Genomic DNA, 23,322 nt, shown 5'->3' with positions numbered 1-23,322 from the left:
CTTTTCAATTTTATTTTGTAATTCTGAATTTTTGTAGTTGTTGGCTTTTGGTGCTTTATAGTTTAACTCTATATTGTTAGGCAAATACAAATTTATAACTTCTATAGCCTTTTCATGAAGTATAGCTTATTTGCTTTATTCACATTAATGTGTTGACTTCATATTCTATTTTGACAGATATTGTTGCACCAGCTCTTTTTTGGTTCATATATGCTTAGTAGATTTCTTTTTTTTCCTTTTTATATTTTCTGTTTTAGAGTGTGTTTGTGTGCATGTGTGTATAGCAGTGTGCCTTATAAGCAGCATATAACTGATTTTTTTTATATCCATGCTGATAATTTCTGATTTTTAATAGGGTGATTTAATCTATTTACATTTATTGTCGTTACAATGTACTTTGAGTTACACTGACCACCTTATTTTGTATTTTTCTTTCATCAGAGATTTCTCCTGGTTTCTTTTTTCTTCCTTTCCTAATTTTTGTTGGATTGATAATTAAAGTTTAGTATTTTCTCTATCAATTTTTATTTATATATATTAAAATTTCTCAGCTATTATATCTTTGACTAATTTGCTGCAATATCCCTCTATTATCTTTTACTAGAATCCACTAAAATTTTAGGAAACAGTGATTCTCAAAGAACACTCCATATAAACAACTCTTTCAATTTTTCTCTTTAGACTGCATCCTGAGTAAAATTCTCAGTTCTTTCTTCCAGTTTATTAATTCTTTAACTTTGGTCATTCTAGAGTTAATTCTTTTAGTTTCATGTCTTTTTTTCACACCTATATGTTTTCTGGGATTACTAATCAGATCTTTTTCCTATTCATATAATTTTATGTTTTTTCAATAAAGATCATTTCAGGGGTGCCTGGGTGGCTCACCGGGCTGAGGATACGATTCTTGATTTTGGCTCAGGTCATGATCTCAGGATCCTGAGATGTATCCCTGACTGAGGCTCCCCGCTCAGCAGGGAGTCTGCTTGAGATTCTCTCTCTCTCCCTCTGCTCCTCCCTGCTCTCTCTCACTCGTGGGCTCTCTCTCTCAAATGAATAAATAAATAATCTTTAAAAAAAAAATAAACATCACTTCATTCATTTTCCTCTCTGATTTTGGTACCAAGAAGTAGGATGCTGCTGTGACAAATACCTAAAAATGTCAAAGCGGCTTTAGAATTGGGGAAGGGGTAGAGGTTGGAGGAGTTTTGAGGGGCATGCTGGGAAAAGTCCACATTGCTGTGAAGGGACTGTTGGTAGAAATAAGAGATGTTGAAGGTGATTCTGGTAAGTGTTCAGAAATAAAAGCGAGAGCTTCAGGGATAGACTCTATCTTCTTAGAGAGTATGTAACTAATCAGAAACAGAATGTTAGAAATATGCACGTTGAACATCTTTCTGGTGAGATCTCAGATGGAAATGAAGAACATGCTGTTGGAAACTGTAAGAAAGGAGATCCTTGTTATAAAATAGCAAAGAACTTGGCTTAACTAGTGTTCTAGTGTTTTCTGGAAGGTCGAACTTGCAAGCTATAAGATCGGGTATTTACCTGAGGAGATTTCTCAGGGAAGTTTTAAAGGAGTTTGTTTCTTCCTGATTGCTCATAGTAAAATGCAAGAAGAGAGAAATGAGTTGAGGAAGGTATTAAGCAAAAGGAAATCAGGACTTGAAGATGTGGAAAATTCTCAAGTTTTCCAAAATCAGTTTGTCATTTCTACTCTAACACATGTGCTCATGCTGTTGCTGCCCCCAGATGGTTCCTCCTGTCCAAATCCAACCTATAGAGTGTCAGCTTCCCAACAAAGTCTGTCTTGATTTGTTCAGTTATGTTGGCATTTTCTCTTGTGAATTTCTATAGCCTTGTAATCATTTTCGTGTAATGTTTGTGACAGGTAGTCTTTAAGGCACATCTTTTTTTTTTTTTTTTTAATTTTACATTTTCTGAAACTGAAGTACCCCCCGTCTGTGTATATATGTTTATTTTTTTTCAGCAATTCTCTGTCCACCCTCAAATGTTTTTAAATGGATAACACATGCATAATCCATGGGTTCTAGAAAATGAGGAAGTAGGAAACTTGACTTCGCAATTGTTCTCAGGTGGTCCTCCATGGCACCTTCCGGAGCCACCAAGAGCAGGGCTAACGCAGTGGGGAAAGTTAAGTAAACCAGTGGAGCCCTGCTCTGGTCACTCTTACAACCTTGAAAAAGCAGCTCACCTCTTTCTTTTTTTTTTTGTTTTTTGTACTTTTTTGCTTTATTATTTTATTTATGGGTCTGAGGCAAAAGGTTTTGTGAACCTGAAAATATTGGTATAAATATGTAGTATGTTTTAGATTTGTCTCTCTCATTAGAACACAGGCTTCTGCACCCAAAGGGACTAGCACAGTTATAGCTAGATAATTGGGTCAGCTTGTTCTTGATTGGTTTGTGTGCAAACATGCAGACTACATCCACAGTGAGCATTCCTCTTAATCTTTTCAAACAATTGTGTGCCAATCTCCTAAATGTTAGTTTCTTTCCGTGTCTTAATTTTCTTAAAAAAGTGGTGTCTTAGGCCTCCCAAAAGGAACATGAATTATTGCTCTAGTATTTCTTTATAGACAGCAAGTTTTAGATTTCTTTCCAAAACACACGCATGGATTTTAAGGAAATCTGTAAATGGCTATAATTTAAGATCAGAAAGTATTATCCTTAAGATAATATTAGAATTTGGAAGGAAAAAAACACAACTTTTATTTACGAACTTGTTATCTCGAACATAGAATTCTGTTCCTGCAGAATTTCAAGTTATATACTCAGTTTGGATGCAAGAAGCAAATGTTGGAAAACTAGAAGTAGGTGAAGTTTGAAAAGACTACACAGGGAATGAATTTACATTATCTACTTTCCCCTTTTATTTGGGGGGGTGAGAGAGAAAACAAGCATACACTTTATTGTAAGAAACTGGCTCACATGGGGTGCCTGGATGGCTCAGTCAGTTAAGCATCCAACTCTTGATTTCGGTGCAGGTCATGAGATTGAGCCCCACATCAGGCTCCATGCTCAGTGTTGAGTCTGCTTGAGATTCTCTCCCTTCCCCCTGCTTGCATGTTCTATAAATAAATAAATAAATAAACAAACAAACAAACAAACAAACAAACAAAATCTTAAAAAAAAAGTAATGGGCTCACACAATTGTGGAGGCTGGCAAGTCTGAAATCTGTAGGGCACGCTGGCAGGCTTGAAATTCAGGTAAGAGTTGATGTTACAATCTTGAGCCCAAATTCCAGGCTGGTCAGATAAATGAGAAATTTAGGCAAGGTTTCTATTTTGCAGTCTTGAGGCTGTATTTCTTCTTCTATGGAAAACTGCTCTTTGCTCTTAAAGCCTTCAACTGATTAGATGGGGCCCACACACTAAGGAATGTAATCTGCTTTACTCAAAGCCTACTAATTTAAATGTTAATCACACCTAAAAAATACATGCACAGCAACATCTAGACTAGTGTTTGACCAAACTATTGGGCACCATAGCATAGCCAAGTTAACATATAAAATTAACCATCACAGTGTCTCATTACCTATTAGGCTCTGTTTTCTCACATCTTTTCTTCACTCAGCTCTACTTAGTTTCACCTTAATCCACCAAATAAAATGCAACATGATTTCAGCCTTGTAAGGGTCTCCAATTTGCTAAAGACCTGAAATCCCCAAACTAATCAAGATTTCAGAGAGCTGTCTAGATGACACAGCCACAAAGACCAAATCTCCAGGGGCTTTGTGTGTCAGAGGTTTTCCTGCATGGTAGGTTTGGTGGAAGAGACAATGAGTGAAAGAAGTGGATTATGTGAGGCAGGTTGAGCTCAAAATGTTAACACAGATTTGTCCCTGAATTGACCTTATGGATGGTGTATCGTTTGTGTCATTATTTCTAGAAGTAAATTTTCGTGAAGTCTTTAAAGGAGCACCTTGACACATATGTCAAGACTGATGAAGTGTGGGTAAGTAAAGGTGGATCTGAACTGCTCTTTCCTGCTACATGTGGAATCTCAGTGGTCATCTCCTGGATTTGTTTAGAGCAGAACTGATACAGCACATTTCAAGCTCTCAAAATGACATTTGAATGCATTCAAATGAATGCAAGTAGCTGTATAAAGTAAGCACTAAAAAATGAGATTAACCACTGCTAGGCTTTATGAGCCCTAGCATGTTTTTCTTCTAGCACCGTGGTAATAATAAAACTTACTTGTAGAGGTCTTGGCAGTTTAAAAGCAGCACATTTGTATTTCCACATTTGATTCTCCTTCCAAATAGCATGATGGTGGGAGGGGGGAACGCCTGGATGGCTCAGTCGTTAAGCATCTGCCTTCGGCTCAGGTCATAATCTCGGGGTCCTGGGATCGAGTCCTGCATTGGGCTCCCTGCTCGGCGGGGAGCCTGCTTCTCCCTCTCCCTCTGCTGCTCCCCCTGCTTGTGCTCTCTCTCTCTCTCTCTCTCTCTCTGTCAAATAAATAAATAAAATCTTAAAAAAAAACCAAATAGAATGATGGATAAAATATTGTTCTACAGATATGGAATTTGGGATTCAGAATTCAGATTTCACTTGCTGAAGGACAAATAGTAAATACTGGGGTCAGAAGTAGATAGACCACAGCTTTCTCCACTACATCATCTAGTCTGTTAAACATTCTTCATTGCTGTCCTGGGAGATAAAAGTCATTATGTTTCTAAAGTAGATTATGAACAGCACTGAACGACTTGTTTTAGTGGTAGGGGTTCTTACACAGGAAAATAAAAAGCAACTACTTGTGGCATTACTGTGAAAGCCCCTTACTATGAATTATCAGAGAGAAAAGTTAAATTTACATGAATTTCATTGATTTAAAATGTAACATAAAAATGCTGGAAGAAGGTGGCGCCTGGGTGGCTCAGTCGTTAAGCGTCTGCCTTCGGCTCAGGTCATGATCCCAGGGTCCTGGGATCGAGCCCCGCATCGGGCTCCCTGCTCAGCGGGAAGCCTGCTTCTCCCTCTCCCACTCCCCTGCTTGTGTTCTCTCTCTCGCTGTGTATCTCGCTCTGTCAAATAAATAAAATCTTTAAAAAAAAAAAATGCTGGAAGAAAAAAGAAATGGTGTTTTTCAGTTATGATAATAAAGTAATTTTCTTTTGTGACTGGTAATTGCATTGGAAAACATTTAAAAAAATAAGTGCAACTCAAATTTAACTAGATCTTTGAAGAAGTGGAGGAAGGAGGAGATTCATTCTGAGGATCAGCTTGATCTTTGCTTCTTTCACAGAGATCAAAAGATTTATTGTTACTTGAGAAGGAAAAGCAGAATTCAATTAGGACTGAAATGAAGGACGCTGGGAACAGAGTAGCTGCCTTCTGTACTTCCTAATTGGGTATCCTGTCTCCAACTAGATACTCTTAACTGATTCTTCAAATTCTTAATTTCAGTAATTAAGTCATTTAGACATCGGAAGGATGTTAACAGAGTCCAGTTAAGAGCAACAGGATTCAAAGTCATTGCAAATGACTAGAGGAGCAAAGAGATGAAGGGATTGGAAAAGAGGAAAACTTTTTTCCTGGCCCTCCAAAGTCAATCTGCAATGCCTCAAATGAGTTCATTTATCATTCACAAGCCAGATAATAGGTCTCAGAAATCTCAGAACGGATTCTCTCCATATAAATCCATCCTTTGTTTTAGGTACAAAACCTAATTATTCCCATTCTGTCATCATCAGCTCGCGGACTTCCGAGCCCTGCCCAAATCAGAATTTGCTGACTGAAAGTATATTTAGGGGCCTGAACTTTGTGGCAGAATGTTCTTAACTTTCCTAAAATCAAGCTCATCACACACAGTACATTAAGTTCTGAAGTTGTGTTTTTTTGAAAAGCACAACCATGACAAAAGTAAGTGATAAAGCCCCAACTGCATTTCATTTCCATGACATGAACAATGAAATGTTCTCTGTTTCTAAGAGAGGATCATATGTTCTATAGCACATAATTTAAGAAGGCAAGTTTTAGAGCAGTACAGACATTTAAAATTGGGGCCGTGTATTTAATTATGTTTTAAACTGCAATTGTTATTCATTCTCCGTCTTTTGCCCTTTGCTTATCGCAGTTGACAAGCATATTCTCAATAGCCTTCATCTTTTTCTACATATATGGAATTCCAACCATATAGAGTTGAGAATTAGGAAGGAAATTAGTATTCCCTAAACACCAGTCACCTTCCTTCATAGTGCTTCATTTTATTTACTTCAGAGCTTTTATCAATATTGCCTCGAATGACCTTGCTCTTTTGTTCAGTTGTTCATGGTTAATTTTTCCCTCAACAGAATGTAAGTTCCATGAAAGCAGAGTCCTTCTCTGTCATGTGCTCTTCTAGATCCTGAGCCCCCAGAGGTGTGCTTGGCACACAGTAGGTATTTATGCTTTGGTTTGTTTCTGTTTTTGTTTTTTAGAGAGAGAGAGAAAGCACATGCGCGTGGGGGGAAGGGGCAGAGAGAGGGAGAGAGAAAATCTTAAGTAGGCTCCACGTTCAGCATGGAGCCCGATCCAGGGCTTGATCTCATGACCCTGAGATCATGACCTGAGCCAAAACCAAGAGTTGGACGCTTAACTGATTGAGCCACCCAGGCACCCTAAGGTATTAATGTTTTTTAATAAACTCCAGGCACAGGATTAGACACATTGTGAACATTACCTCATATAATCCTCAAAGTGATCTTGAATATAAATGTATTATCCCTTTTTCACACTGAGGAATCAAGCTGAAAGGAATTAACTAACTTGTCAAAAATCGAACAATTAGGAATTTAGGTCTGATGTGTGTTCTGTTTGGGGTCCATGTTATAAGGAATGTTCCCAAAGTGGTCCATGGCTGTAAGTGAGATGATTATGGGTAGTAAACAAAGTGGCATTCAGTAATGACAGCATTAGACCATAAGAAAATTATTCCCTCTAAAACTTCTTTGTAATTAATTTTATTACATCAAGGATAAAGTCTCAGATTGGTGCCAGTGCCATTAATCTGGTGCTCCGATTAATGCTTCCCCAGTAATTGCTCCTCTCTCCCTCTCTCTCTCCTTATTTCACTTAAGGGCGGCAGGTAAGACTCTAAAGCCAGAGTTTGTTGGCAGTGTATAAATTTTCTACACCTTAAAGCAAGGGGTTCTGGTTTCCCATTTGCAATAGTTACATAGTTCCTTCAGAAATAAAATTTTAGATAAAAGTCCTGAGCTTAGGGGCGCCTGGGTGGCTCAGTCGTTAAGCGTCCACCTTCGGCTCTGGTCATGATCCCGGGGTCCTGGGATCGATCCCCGCATCGGGCTCCCTGCTCCGCGGGAAGTCTGCTTCTCCCTCTCCCACTCCCCCTGCTTGTGTTCCCTCTCTCTGTGTGTCTCTCTCTGTCAAATAAATAAATAAAATATTAAAAAAAATAAAGTCCTGAATTTACTTAAGGAAAATATTAATGAGATAATGGTACAGGTGATATATTCGGCAAAAATTGTGGAGGTGGCACAGTGTCTGGTTTAGAAAACCCTGCTCTAAAGCAAATTTACAAAGCCCTGAAATAGAAACAAGCATCAGAAGGCATTGCTATGATAGGGAAACTCAGACACATAAAATAATTATCTCCAAAATTCTTTAAAAGTGGTGTGCTTGAGGAACAGAAAACTAACTCGACATAACTGGGGAAAATACCACTGAGATACAAATTCTGGATGTACAATGAAGCTATAGTTCCTGACGAATGGTGCCAAAAATACAGTGGGGGACGTATATAAGTGACCAGAATACAAGTAGGGAACTAAAAAATGCCCAAAAGAAGAAAAAAATACATGTGGATGTGAGAAATCACAGTTCTACGGTGTTAGTTACCTTTAATTACCTTCTGTTATCATTAAATTTGTTAATTATAATTAATAATTATTCACATTAATTAGATATTTGTTTAAAGTCATAATATATAAATTATATAAATATTATAAATTAACTTACTTAATTTCAATTAATAATTTTGTCATGCATGCTCAGAATAATGAGTATCCTTGCTAAGTCTATCATATAAAAGGAGAAATAAGGACAAATAGCTTTAATCTCATTTAGATGGCATACAAATGCAAAATACTCCCACTTGCAAAAGGGCTGGGCACTCTCTCTTATAACTGCAAGAAAAGCCTCGATGGGTTTGGCAAACATGACCTGCTAAACTGCCAACCATTTAGAAGAAATCGGAATTCATAACCCCGGTAAAGCTGCCACGTCTTTAACACGGTACCAAATCAGGGCTCCACCAAGGTATGGTGCTGCCCGAGAAACTGTCATCACTTAGTACACTTCTGGGTAAACCTCTACCGATGAAGGGACTGGATTTGCTCTTCTAGTCTTTATGCTGACATCTGTTTATAGGGAGTATCGGAGTAAATTCAAATGGTCCAAAAGCTGGGGCTTTCTGTGAGGCCACCTGTCCGTGGCTTGCTCCTTGTTCTGCCATCAGCTTCCAAGGTATCAGCTAATACAGGACATCTGCCACTCTCTAGCTCCGGAGAGGCTATCTGGTGACAGGGCGGGCAGGGACCCGACAGCACAGACTCCACGTTCAAATTCTGATTCTCCCGCTTATTTGAGCAAGTTGCTTAATTTCTCTAGGCCTCAATGTCTTCAACTGCAAATTGAGTGAAAGGATCTTATTAGGAGATTTTGAAAATTAAGTGAAATAAAGCAAGAGGATATTCGGTGAGGCCGGGCACATAATAAGTAAAACGTCAATTATCATTAGCTACTATCAGCCTGTGTTAGAAGTACAGTGTTCTCTCCTCTGGGCATTCCAGAGCCCTTGGGAAACACGAGCCTTTTAATCTTACTCTCTTGTGCCGGTACTTAGGGGAGCGCTTCAGGCCAGCTTCCCACATGCAACTTTTGGCTGTTTCCTCAGCTCCTCCGAGTTCTCTCTCTCTCTCTCTCCCTGTACCTCCCCGGCCAGAAGAGCGACTCTGGAGGCCCTACCTCCCTCAGTGACTCAAATCCCTCTCCTTCTGCTACACCACCAAAGAGAAAGCCTGCATTAAAATTCAAACAGGGACTTGGATTTCTCCAGAGAGGTGACTTTCACCATAACCTCCGCAGAATCTAGTCTGGAGCATTCTTCTCATTTGCCACTCGCTTTAGTTGGCTAAGAGTTAACATTTAATACAATGCTTGTGCTAATCTTTTTATAGCCACTGACGGCAGCTCCCTGGAAACTTCTACATTTTGTTTCTGACAAACAGTATGTCAGACATTTGCCCAAACAAAACATAAAGAAAGTGCCTGAACTCAGCCTGTGCTATTTTTGCATACCTTTCACTTTATAGCCAAGCGCTACGATAAAGACGTTGTGTAGGTTTAGTGAGATAGAGTATGTAAGACCCTTAGACTCATTCGCCTGTGTATGGAACACAATGTTTAATTCTTCAGAATATCTATCTGGAGGAAGAATCATTCCCGAATGGTATATTTCCAGGAGTGTATGCCGAGTGGGCAGTCGGCCCCCGCTGCTGTGTTCTAAAGCCCTGCCAGGCTGGCTTAGCCATTTGGCTTTCTGAGAGCCAACTGGAATGAAGACACCACAGAACTCTTACTCATTCCTTGCTTTTACTCATCCTGAGGCTTGATTGTTCACATCTCCTCGGATTCTCAACGTACCGGAGTACCCTTATTATAAATTACCTCTTTGGGCTTAGGCGAGCACCAGTAGATATCTGCCACGTATAATAAGAATTCAAATTTAAAACTGAAATTTAAAAAAAAAAATTAAGGATATTAAGCTTATCAGCAATATATTGGGCTTTTATGTATCTTAGTACATCTTTTTTTCACTGTAAAAGCTCATCGACTTGTTTCGACAGCCAACAGGTAGGGTTAACTGCCTCTAAAAATATCAGTAAAGAAAAACACTCTTATTCAGTGAATTTCTCAAAGTAATGAGGAATAGAAAACACACACATACATAGCATTTCAGATTTCATTTTACCCTCACCAAAATTATCTTCTTGTTAAAATGACCTAAATCTTTTGAATGAAAATAATAGGAGTTTCTTATGATACTCAATATTCAATATTCTTGTGATATTAGTAATATGTGCTAACTGTAGAATTTTAAGTAGCGATATGATATACTTTGGCAAATGCGTATCATTTATTGTAGCAACAGATTTTAAGCAATTTGCGGTACTGGGAAGTCACAGTAGCTGCTTTACTTCTTTTTGTAACGTATATGTTAGGAAATTTAGTCCCACCATCCTTCCTCAGGTTCTTCTTTGACTATTTACGCATACCCTTCCAACATACTACGCGCTTTCTTGTCTCTGCATCTCCCCCTTAACTAAGTTTGCAAGGAAAACTTCTAATCATCCTGCAGGGCGTGATTTAAACATCACCGTCTGGGCAAGTATTCTCTGCACTTTCTGTCTATACCTCTCTGAGCAGAAGCAATTTTTTACTTCCCATTTATTTTTCATCATAACACTTTGTAAAAACATCTAGTATTTTTATATCTGCTCTATTAGTAATTTCAGGTCTGTCACCCCAAGTTATCTGTAAATCCCTTTATGGCAAAAACTAGGTCATGTTCATAATTGTGTCTTTCTAGCACATTAGACAATTTCTCATTGATGACTGACATTTAGTACATGTTTGTTGTTGTAAACAAGGAATTTCAGTTCAGAAAAATGTGAGGAAAGTTTCAGGTGGTCCTGGAGTAATGGTTTTGAGAATTATTAAAATGTTATTAAATATAGTACTAGGGCCTTTTCTGGTTTAGACCTATTTTTTCGATTTATGATTTTATTAAAGCTTGCCAAAAGTTGTTCAAAGTAGTTTTATCAATTTCTATTCCAAGCAACAGTGTATGAGACTTCCAGGTGTTCCCTACCTTACCAACACTTAGCATTTTCACATTATATTTATATACTTATATACATACACACATATCACTTGATTTGGTTTGACATCTTATTCAGCATTTTTGTTTCTAATGTTTATAAGTGAAGTTGGACTATATTAACTAAACTTTTCCTAATTTAATCATTTCCTTCATTCCACTTTGGGTACAGGCTTCCTTTTTTCTAGCTTCTTATAGTGAAAACTTAGGTTCACACAGATTCAATAGTCTCTCTGGATTTGTATATGTATGTGTGTATACACATATGCATGTATGTATACATATATTTATATATTAGATATCATGAGATATATATCTTAATATATTAAGAGTATTTATATTATATAATATCAATCTTATGTCTTACATATTCTTATTAATATCTACTTTTTTACTGTATTAATTAATATGTAATATAATTAGTATATTAATATTAGCTATAGTAATATCAGGAAAAATATATCTTAAGGTAGAATTATTTTCTGAAGAAGTTTAAGTTCTAATGATAAATATTTAATATATGCAATATATATGTAATTTATAATACATATGATATATACTCTAATATATAATAAGATATATATTAATGACATAAGTTTATCATATATCTTTATTTATTTATACATAATTAATATGCATATATTAAATATATATTACATATCTTATATTGTATATTTGTATTTGTAGGTATATTGTATATTTATATTGTATTTTAAATGTATATTATATATTTTATATATATTACATATAATATATAAATTATACATTAGATTATATAAGTAAATAATATATAAGAAGTTTAAGATCTAATGATATATATCTAATATATACATAAATATATATTAGATTTATATATATGAAAGACATATTCAATTATATATTAGACCATAATTTTATACTTATATGTAACTTAATGTACAATGTACACATATAATGTGTGATTGATATATATTCTATATTATATAATTTACACCTTTTGTGTAATCTGCCAAGTTAGGTGGGATTCTTTCTCACCAGATTAGCTTTCTGTGCTTATGCTACTGTGTTTTCTCCCAATTACTTAAAACAAATAAAACCCAGAAGTTCCTTACTTCGGAGACAGCTAAGATTGCTTACAGTTACCCTAATTTCTGCTTCTGTTCATTTATAAATCTTGTGCTGTCATTTCAATTGCCAAGAAACCAAGCTACAACCACTCATTGTTCTCAGGTACTTACGCATCCATGTTAAAGATCAAGTGACCAATCTCCTCTGCTAATGCTTTTGACTCTTCTCAAAGCCAGCCACAGAATTCAGGAAAATCAAAGGTAAGTGAATAAGCAAATTCAAGATGTCTTTTTAAACTATTTTGTTTTCTTTTTTTCTTACCCTACAAAGGAAACACTACTAGAAATAATCTTTATTTAATATTCCATCTTGCATAATTAGCTCAATAGTATCATAAAAGCTACAAGGGAAGAATTGTGAAATCAGACAAGTTTCACCCTCATTGGTTGTTACATTCTGGTAAAAATGTTATTAATTTAATGTAGTTCAGAGATTATATACTTTATAGAAAAGCACTCATATATCATACATAATATGTTACTATCCTAAAGGGAAACTGATGTAATCCTTATGTAACATTTGTGTATTCTATCCAAAAAGAGGATTTTACTTTCCTCCATTCTGATGTTGTTGGTTACTGATACAATCAACCACAGTCATTCATCCTTATCCTCCACAGGTAAAAATTTCCTTTCCTGCTTGCCCAAAAACTCTGACATTAGGCAGAGAGGCCAAACACTGTCTTCTATAAGGAAGGATAGTTTCAGAGCCTCATGAAAAGGATCGTGCCAGGAACTCTAATGACGCTTCAAGGAATGGACTCAAAATACAGCACAGAAGCAGCAGTTTGAAAGACACCTGGAAGGAGACTGATTTCCTGATCTTGCAACTTGTGCTGGGGGTATAGGGATCTTTAGGAGATTTCTCCAAGAACAAAAGAGCTGGTGGGTGCAATTTCCCTCCCCCGCCCCCCAGTCTAAATATCTGGACAACTGCAGGATCCAGCATGAATACTCTTCACTTAGCTTGCTAACACTGTATGCCTCACCCCTGCATTCTCCTGCGGACCTGCCCACTTCAACACACCCTCAGCAAGAGTCCACCCAAAGGCGCATCACAAGCCTGGCAGTGTGCAAGCAGCCCTAACAGGGGCCAGCACCACTCCACAGTGACTCCTGCCCCGGGGAGAGGGCAAGAAAACCACATACACCAGTTTGTCTGCAGCCCCAGCAGTGGGCTGGGGGCAGACATATGGTCTGACTGCAGGCCCCACCCCCCAACAAAAGCTCCTCAGGGGACCACACAGGGAAAGTGCCCTGCAGTTCAGTGAGACTGAAGCTCTGGCAAACTGCTGATCTGAGTAAACTCAAACCCAGGAGGGCCTCAGACTGGCCTATTAACGGCGCAGAGACCAAACCCTGCCCACAACAGACAAAGAGAGCCATTGCAGATGACTGGACTAAAGACAAACACAGGTCAGCCACAACAGTAGGGCACATACAACACACATAGGAGACGCCTCTGAAGCATCAGGTTCTGGGCAACAGGGGACATTGCACTGCAGGGCACAGCAGGAGCTCTTCTTCATAAGGCCACTACCTTCACGAGCAGGATAGGTAGCTGACTTTCCTAACTCAAAGAAACAGAGAATTAGGGCGCCTGGGTGGCTCAGTCGTTAAGCGTCTGCCTTCGGCTCAGGTCATGATCCCAGGGTCCTGGGATCGAGTCCCACATCGGGCTCCCTGCTCTGCGGGAAGCCTGCTTCTCCCTCTCCCACTCCCCCTGCTTGCGTTCCTGCTCTCGCTATCTCTCTCTCTGTCAAATAAATAAATAAAAAATCTTTAAAAAAAAAAAAAAAAAAAAAGAAACAGAGAATTAGACAAAATAAAGAGATAGAGGAATATGTCCCAAATAAAAGAACAGCACAAAATCACAGCAAGAGAGCTACATGAGATGGAGATAAGTAAAATGCCTGATAGAGAATTTAAAGTAATAGTCATAGAGATACTCACTAAATGTGAGAAAAGAGTGGAGAACCTCCATGAGACTCTCAACAAAGAGATAGAGAACATAAAAAAGAACCGATCAGAGATGAAAAACTCAATAACTGAAATTAAAAGTACACTGGATGGAAAAGAGGAAGCACACTAGAGGAAGCAGAAGAATGAGTCAGGGACCTGGAGGGGAGAGTAACAGAAAGCAATCAAGCTGAACAAAGAGGGAGAAAGAATAATAATAAAAAATGAAACTAGACTTAGGGAACTCAACAACACCATCAAGCATAATAACATTGCATAATAAGGATCCCAGAAGAAAGAGAAGAGGGGGCAGAAAATGTATTTAAAGATATAACAGCTGAAAACTTCCCAAATCTGGGGAAGGAAACAGAAATCCAGATTTAAGAGGAACAGAGGGCCCCCAACAAAATCAACCCAAGGAGGTCCACCCCAAGACACACAGCAATTTAAATGGCAAAAAGGAGTGGGAAAGAGAATTTTGGAAGCAGCAAGAGAAAAGAAAATAGTTGCGTACAAGGGAAACCCCATAAGGCCATCCGCTGATTTTCAGCAAAAACTTTGCAGGCCGGAAGGGAGTGACATGATATATTCAAAGTGCTGAAAGAAAAGAACCTGCAACTAAATATTCTATTCAGCAAGGCTATCATTCAGAATAAATGGAGAGATAAATAGTTTCCCAGACAAAAAAAGTTAAAGAACTTCAGCACAGCTAAACCAGCCTTACAAGGAACGTTAAAGGAGATTCTTTGAGTGAAAAGAAAAGACCATAAGCAGGAATAAGAAGCACAAAAGCAGTACAATCAAGTATATCTACAAAAACTAGTCAAAGGAGTCACAAAATACAAGGATGTAAAGTACGTCACCATACACCTAAAATGTGGGGAGAGAGGAGTAAAAATTTAGTGCTTTGAGAATGAGTTCAAACTTAAGGGGAACCATCAACTTAATAAAGACTGCATTATGTGTATAGATGTTACGTGTAAACCTAATGGTAACCGCAAATCAAAATCTGGTAATATATATGCAAAAAATAAAGAGAAAGAAATCCAAGTAATCCACTAAAGAAATCCTCAAACTGTGAGAGAAGAGGGGTATGTGCCCTCTAGACCTACTTGTTGAGGGTTTTTATCCTGAACGGCTGTTGTACTTTGTCCCACACTTTGTCTGCATCAGTTGAAATTATTGCATGGGATTTATCCTTCCTTTGTTGATGTGATGTATGATGTTGACTGATTTGTGAATATTAAACCACCCTTGCATCCCAGGAATAAAGCCTATTTGATCGTGGTGAATGATTTGTTTAATGCATTGTTAGATTCTGTTTGCTAATATTTTGTTGAGGATCTTTGCATCTATGTTCATCAGAGATACTGGCTTGTAGCTCTCTTTGTATTTTTGGTAGTGTCTTTATCTGGTTTTGGTATCAGGGTAATACTGGCTTCATCGAGTGAATTTGGAAGCTTTTCTTCCTCTATTTTTTGGAACAGTTTGAGAAGCATAGGTATTAACTCTTTAAATGTTTGTTAGGATTTGCCTGTGAAGCCATCTGGCCCTGAACGTTCGTTTGTTGGGAGTTTTTTGGTTACTGATTCAATTTCATTGCTGGTAATCAGTCTATTCAAATTTTCCATTTCTTCCTGATTCAGTTTGGGAGGTTATATGTTTCTAGAAATTTATCCATTTCTTCTAGGTTGTCTAATATATTGGTATGTCATTTCTCATAATATTCTTATAATCCTTTGTATTTCTGTGGTGTTGGTTGTTATTTCTCCACTTTCATTCTGATCTTGTTTATTTGAGTCCTCTCTCTCTTTTGATGAATTTGGTTAAAAGTCTATCAACAAAATTGATAATTTTGTTGATCTTTAAAAAAAAACAAAAACAGCTTCTGGTTTCATTAAGAAAGACTTTTTGGGGTGGCAACCTTTGAATACAGACTTAAAGAATGAGAGATGACAATCTATGTGAAGACCTGGGCAAAGTATATTCCAAGCAGAAGGAATAGCAAATCTGAATCTCTGAAGCAGCAACAAGTTAAAGGAAGAGCAAGAAATCTGGTATGGCTGAAGCAGTAGTACTAAGCTAGTAAGTAAGCTAGTAGTAAGCTAGTAGTACTATTTTAGGGCACATTTAGGTATTTTGTTCACCATGTATTTTTTGAAAATTGACTTTTTAAAATATTACATTAAAATTAAAATATCATATCTTATTTACTTAGTTTTTTGGTGCACCTCAAATTTTGTGTGCCTGGTTTCACCCACTGTAGTATCTATTTGGGCCAAGGGCCTGAAAGGTTAAATGTAATTTCCAGGTATGGTCAGTAGAGGGCAGCAAAGGGTAGTGGAGTGAGCACTCACAGCCAAGGCCTGGGCATCCCTTTTTTCCCTCTATAGAGATAAAAATCCGTCAGTGGTAGTAGAAAGTCCAGAGTGCCAGAATCAGGAGAGAAATTACTCATAGGGATACTGATCCAGAATGGGGATCAGCTGAGGAGGCACAATTCACAGCCTGGTATCTATCTTAGAGATGTGAACCACTAGACATCAGGAGGGGAATCATTAGACTTTCCCAGTCCCGACTCCTCCTACTCCCCGCCTGTCTAAAACCTCAGATCTGGCTCCGTAAAGTAACAGGAGTCTCCTGTCCATCTTGGGAGCTGATGCAAACTTCCTGACTGACAGTTAGGACATGGTACCAGCAGTGGCTAAGTGTTCCTCAACCAGCCATTTCAGGGAGGAGAGACTGAGTGGCATAGGGGTACCATAGGCAAACACTGACAGCTGATGAAAACACTCACATGTGTGTCAGTTAAATAATTTGGGAGCCAACCTAAATGGGATGCGGCTTAAAATATATTTTCTTTCCTCCTCCAGAAGGAAAACATTGTTTAGGTGAGGAAAAACTATATGACTTTGAAATTAGACAAACTTGACTCTGCAGATTATTTGGTATCTCAGTTACTTAACTTTATTGAGCTTCAGTTTCTCCATCTATAAAATGGAAATAATGATTCTTACCTCACAAATCTGCTGCAAGGAAATGAGATGATGTCCATAAACTGCCTGGCAAAGAACTTGGCAATTTGTAGTTACTCAGTTGGCATTACTACCTGTTCTCTCTCCCTGTCTTTGGTCATGGGAGAATACCCATTATATTGTTGCTATTTTGAATAAAAAGCCTCATTGTCTCCTATAAGCATAACTAAATTATTTGAAGGATTAATCTGTTAGGTACCATACTAACATTTCTGCAGTATGATCTCATTTAATTCTCACAACAACCCTATGAAGCAGATGCTTTCATCATCATTTTGATTTTACAGATAAGGACATTGAGGCTTTAGAAGTATAACAGGTTTACCCAGTGTCATGTAGGTAGTAAATCATAAGGAAGGATTAAAACTAGGTAATTGGATTCCAGAGCTCATGCTCTTGACACTGCATAATGTTTTCCAATATACACATTTAATCAAAGATTTAAAATTTTAAGGGAATAAATCAGAGAAGAAATTAAAAAATACATGGAGACAAATGAAAATGAAAACACAATGGTCCAAAAACTTTGGAATCCAGCAAAAGCTGTTCTATGAGGGAAGTTTATAGCAATCAAGGCCTACCTCAAGAAGTAAGAAAAATATTGAAGAAACAACCTAAACTTACACCTACAGAAGCTAGAAAAAGAACAAACAAAACCCAAAACCTAAATAGGAAGGAAGAAAATAATAAAGATTAGAGCAGAAATAAATGAAATAGAACCTAAAAAAAAAACCAATAGAGCAGATCAATGAAACCAGGAGCTGGTTCTTTGAAAAGATCAACCAAATAGATAAACCTTTAGCCAGACTCATAAAAGAGAGAGAGAGAGAGAGAGAGGACTCAAATAAACAAAATCAGAAGGGAAAGAGGAGAAAGGACAACCAACACCACAGAAATATGAAGGATTATAAGAGAATATTATGAAAAATTGTATGCAAACAAATTGAACAACCTAGAAGAAATGATAAATCCCTGGAAACATATAACCTCCCAAAACTGAATCGGGACGAAATAGAAAACTTGAACAGACTGATTACCAGGAATGAAATTGAATCAGCATTCAGAAAACTCCCAACAAACAAAAGTCCAGGAGCAGATGGCTTCACAGGTGAATTTTACCGAACATTTAAAGAAGAGTTAGAAGGAAAGCTTCCAAATTCACAAATTCATTCTGTGAGGCCAGCATTACCCTGATACCAAAACCAGGTAAAGACATTTAAAAAAAAAAAAAAAAAAAAAAAAAAGAGGACGCCTGGGTGGCTCAGTCAGTTAAGCGTCTGCCTTCAGCTCTGGTCATGATCCCAGAGTCCTGGGATCGAGTCCCCCATCGGGCTCCTGGCTCGGCGGGGAGCCTGCTTCTCCCTCTCCCACTCCCCCTGCTTGTGCTCTCTCTCTCTCTCTCACTCTTGCTCTATCGCAAATAAATAAAATCTTTTTAAAAAAAGAGAGAACTACAGGCCAATATCTCTGATGAACACAGATGCAAAAATCCTCAACAAAATAATAGCCAACCAAATCCAACAATACATTAAAAAATCATTCACGGTGATCAAGTGGGATTTATTCCTAGGATGCAAACGTGATTCAATATTCACAAATCAATTAACATCATACATCACATCAACAAGAGAAAGGATAAAAAGCACATGATTATTTTAATAGATGCAGAAAAGCATTTGACAAAGTACAATATCCATTCATGATAAAAACTCTCAACGAAGTAGGTTTAGAGGGAACATATTTCAATGTAATAAAGACCATATAAAAACCTACAGCTAAAATCATACTCAATGGTGAAAAACTAAAAGCTTTTCCCCAAGATCAAGAGCAAGACAGGGATGTCCATTCTCACTACTTGTATTCAACATAGCACTGGAAGTCCTAGCCCCAGGAATAAGACAAGACAAAGAAATAAATGGCATCCAAATGGGTAAGGAAGAAGTAAGACTTTCACTATTTGCAGGTGACATGATACTATATATACAGAAAACCCTCAAGACTCCACCAAAAATAGACTAGAACTGATAAATGAGTTCAGGAAAATCACAGGATACAAAATCAATATACAGAAATCTGCATTTTTATACACTAATAATGAAGAAGCAGAAAAAGAAATTAAGAAACAGTCCCATTCACAATTATACCAAAAATAACAAACTACTTAGGAATAAACTTAAACAAGGAAGTGAAAGACCTATATTCTGAAAACTATAAAACACTGATGAAAAAAAATTGAAGACAACATGAATGGAAAAATATTCTATGCTTATTGATGGAAGAACAAATATTTTAAAATGTCCCATACCCAAAATGATCTACAGATTTAATGCAATCCCTATCAAAACACCAATAGCATTTTTCACAGAACTAGAACAAATAATTCTAAAATATGTATGGTACCACAAAAGGCCCCAAATAGCCAAAGCAATCTTGAGAAAGAACAAAATTGGAGGTATCACAATCCCAGATTTCAAGATATATCACAAAGCTGTAATAATCAAAACAGTATGGTACTGACGGAAAAGTAGACAATAGATCAACGGAACAGAAGAGAGAATCCAGAAATAAACCCATGATTTTATGTACAAGCAGGGAGGCAAGAATATACAATGGGAAAAAGATAGTCTCTTCAAAAACTGGTGTTGGGAAAACTGGACAGGTACATCCAAAAGAATGAAACTGGACCACTCTCTTACACTACACACAAAAATAAAATTCAAAATGGATTAAAGACCTAAATGTGAGACTTGAAACCAAGAAAGTCCTCGAAGAGAGCACAGACAGTACTTTCTCAGACACTGGTTGCAACAACATCTTTCTAGATATGTCCCCTGAGGCAAGGGAGACAACAGCAAAAATAAATTATTGGGACTACATCAAAATGAAAGGCTTCTGCACAGCAAAGAAAACCACCGATAAAACTAGAGGACAAGTTACTGAATGGGAGAAGATATTTGCAAATGATAGAAAAGGTTAGTATCCAAAATATATAAAGAACTTATACAACTCAACACCAAAAAACCAAATGATCCAATTTAAAAATAGGCGGAAGACATCAACAGACATTTCTCCAAAGAAGACACAGATGGCCAACAGACACACGAAAAGACGCTCAAATCACTCATCATCAGGGAAATGCAAACGAAAACCACAGTGAGCTATCACCTCATACCTGTCCAAATGGCTAAAATCAACAACACAAGAAACAACAGGTTTTGGCAAGATTGTGGAGAAAAAGGGACTCTTGTGCACTGTTGGTGGGAATGCAAACTGGTGCAGCCCCTGTGGAAAACAATATGGAGGTTCCTCAAAAAATGAAAACTAGAATTGCTATATGATCCACAACTGAGTATTTACCCCCAAAATAGAAAAGCACTAATTTGTGGGGTGTCTGGGTGGCTCAGTCGGTTAAGCATCTAGCTCATGGTTTCAGCTCAGGTCATAATCTCGGGATCGTGGGATCGACCCTCACATTGGGTTCTGCGCTCAGCACAGAGTCTGCTTGAGATTCCCTCTCCCTCTTCCTCTGCCCCTGCCCCCACCTGTCTGCTCACCCTCTCTCTTTCTCAAATAAATAAATAAATAAATAAATAAATAAATAAAATCTTTAAAAAAAGAAAAACACTAATTTAAAAAGATATATGCACCCCTATGTTTGTTGCAACATTATTTACAGTAGCCAAATTATGGAGCAAGCCCAAGTGTGTCCACTGATAGATGAATGGATGAAGAAGATGTGGTATATATATATATATATATATATATATATATATATATATATATATATATACACACACACACACACACACACACAGACACACACACAATGGAATATTATTCAGCAATAAAAAAGAATGAAATCTTGCCATTTGCAACAACATGGATGGATTTAGAGGGTATAATGCTAAGTGAAATAAGTCAGAGAAAGACAAATACCATATGATTTCACTTATATGTGGAATTTAAGAAACAAAACAAATAAAAAAGAGATAAACCAAAAGACAGACTCTTAGCTATAGAAAACAAACTGATGGTTATCAGAAGGAAGGTGGGTGGGGGGCTGGATGGTAGGTGATGGGGATTAAGAGTACACTTATCATGATGAGCACTGAGTAATGTATAGAATTATCGAATCACTATATCGTACACCTGAAACTAATATAACACTGTTAATTATACTGGAATTGAAATAAAATAAATATTAAAAAATTCAAAGAAAGAAATTGAATTAAGAAAATAGTCTAGGGGCACCTGCATGGCCCATTCAGTTAAGCATCTGCCTTCGGCTCAGGTCGTGATCTCAGGGTCCTGGGATCGAGCCCCACATCGGGCTCCCTGCTCCTAGGGGAGTCTGCTTCTCCCCCTCCCCCCCAACCCCCTCCCCGCTCATGCTCTCTCTCTCTCTCTCACTTCTCTCTCAAATAAATAAAATCTTCAAAAAACCTTTTTTTAAAAAATAGTCTTGTCTTTGCAACATGCTTAAAAACATTGGTATTATGGGCATAGGATCACCTTATACTGTCTCTTCTATTTGATATTTAGGGTGAAAAGTTAAGTGTTCAATGAAATAGATGAAAACAAACCCTATCACTGTTATTCTATTTAGAGCTCATTCACCAAATTAAAATAAATAGCAATGGTATTTTAGAAGAAATTAAGCTTTAGCTATTACTGTAAATGTAACTATTACATGACTAAGGAAAGCTCCCTTTATCTTTCTGAGAAAACTTTTCTCTCCTTGGCTTTACTACAAGGGGAAGATAGAATCAGAACACTACATCTTTCTCAATTAATTCCTGAAGACTAGTAACTCACAATCCTGGTTACATACAAGAATCACTCAAAAATTTTTTTAAAATACAGGTTTTCTGGATCTGATGAATCAGAACCTCTGGGGGTTACAGAGGGAGTGCCTGAAAACTCCCTCAAGTGAGACTGATGCATATCAGTATTGATAAGCAGATACTAGATTCTAGAAGGAGAGTTTTCCTGGTCTCTAAATCTCGAACTTCTCTGAAGGGAGAGGCAGAGAAATGGGACATAATCCGGGAATTGGGGAAGGTGCAGAGATAAGTTTGCCTACATTTTTACCTTAAATAAATTTTGACAGATGCTTGATGGGAGGCCAGAAAGTGTTGCCCAATGAGCCTCCATGGTTCTAATACAATCAAACGTGTCCAGACTAGCACTTGTCCCTTTAAAAGTGGTGAGAAGGGGCATCTGGGTGGCTCAGTCGGTTAAGCTTCTGACTCTTGATCTCGGCTCAGGTCATGATCTTGGTTCAGGTCATGATCTCAGGGCTGTGAGATCGAGCCCCAGGTCAGGCTCCACTCTCAGCACTGTTTGTGCTTGTCCCTCTCCCTCTGCTACCCGCCCCCCCCCAAATAAATAAATAAAATCTTAAAAAAAATAAAAGTGGTGAAAAGTCTGAAGGCCACTATCTACATGTCACTTCTGTGCTAGTTTGGTTTTCAGATGAGAGGCCTCAGTAAAGTCTAAGAGGTCTACCAGGACTTGTGCTCTTGCCTCTACTTACTTTTTCAGGCATATTTCATGCTCCTGTACCTTCTGCCTGTGTCTGCAATCTAGCAAACTCTTCCATGTCTCTGAAACGTCACATATTCGCATTCTGTCCCTTCAGCTGAAAAATGTATCTTCCCTTCCAATACACTTCTCTTCTTGTCCCTTCCCTCTGCCTTCCTCTTTTCTCTCCTCTCTCTAATCAATCCCTAATTATTCTTTAAAGCTCATTTTAAAGGAGCTCTTCAAAGGAGACTTCTTCACAACTGAAATCAGGTGTCAGGTCCCTCTTTTAATTTCTCATCTCACTCTTTAATTTTTCTCTGCAGTACTTTCCAGAGTCTGGTGTTACACAGTTATTGATGACGCTCTTTGTTTAATTTCTGCCCCCGCACCCCCCCATTTAAATCCTGGTTTTGTGAGAGTGGGGCCTGGCTCTCTGTTGCCCAGACCTAGCAAGTGTCTTTCTCCTAGTACAGGTTCAAACACTATCTGTTGAATGAATGAAGTAAATGAGAGAGAGACTAGTTTAGGTCATGCCTTTTCCCCATCCATCCATGCCAGAAAACTATTTCATTCACCCATTCAAGAGAATTTTTGAATTCCTCCAATGTGCCAATGTTTGTGAGAATTAAAATGATAAATCAGACATAGACTCTTTCCTTGAGGTCCATAGAGTCGAGTGGGGAATAAAAGAGAGGGATTCACATACCTGTTAGAGGTGCCTATAAGGGAAACCACGAACTTTGTTAGTAGGATCAAATTTCAGTCCTCCACTGTTGTCAAAGGAAAGA

This window comes from Halichoerus grypus, chromosome 3 (genome assembly GCF_964656455.1).
Source record: "Halichoerus grypus chromosome 3, mHalGry1.hap1.1, whole genome shotgun sequence".
NCBI lineage: Eukaryota > Metazoa > Chordata > Mammalia > Carnivora > Phocidae > Halichoerus > Halichoerus grypus.
Note: the sequence above shows the minus strand (reverse complement) of the source record.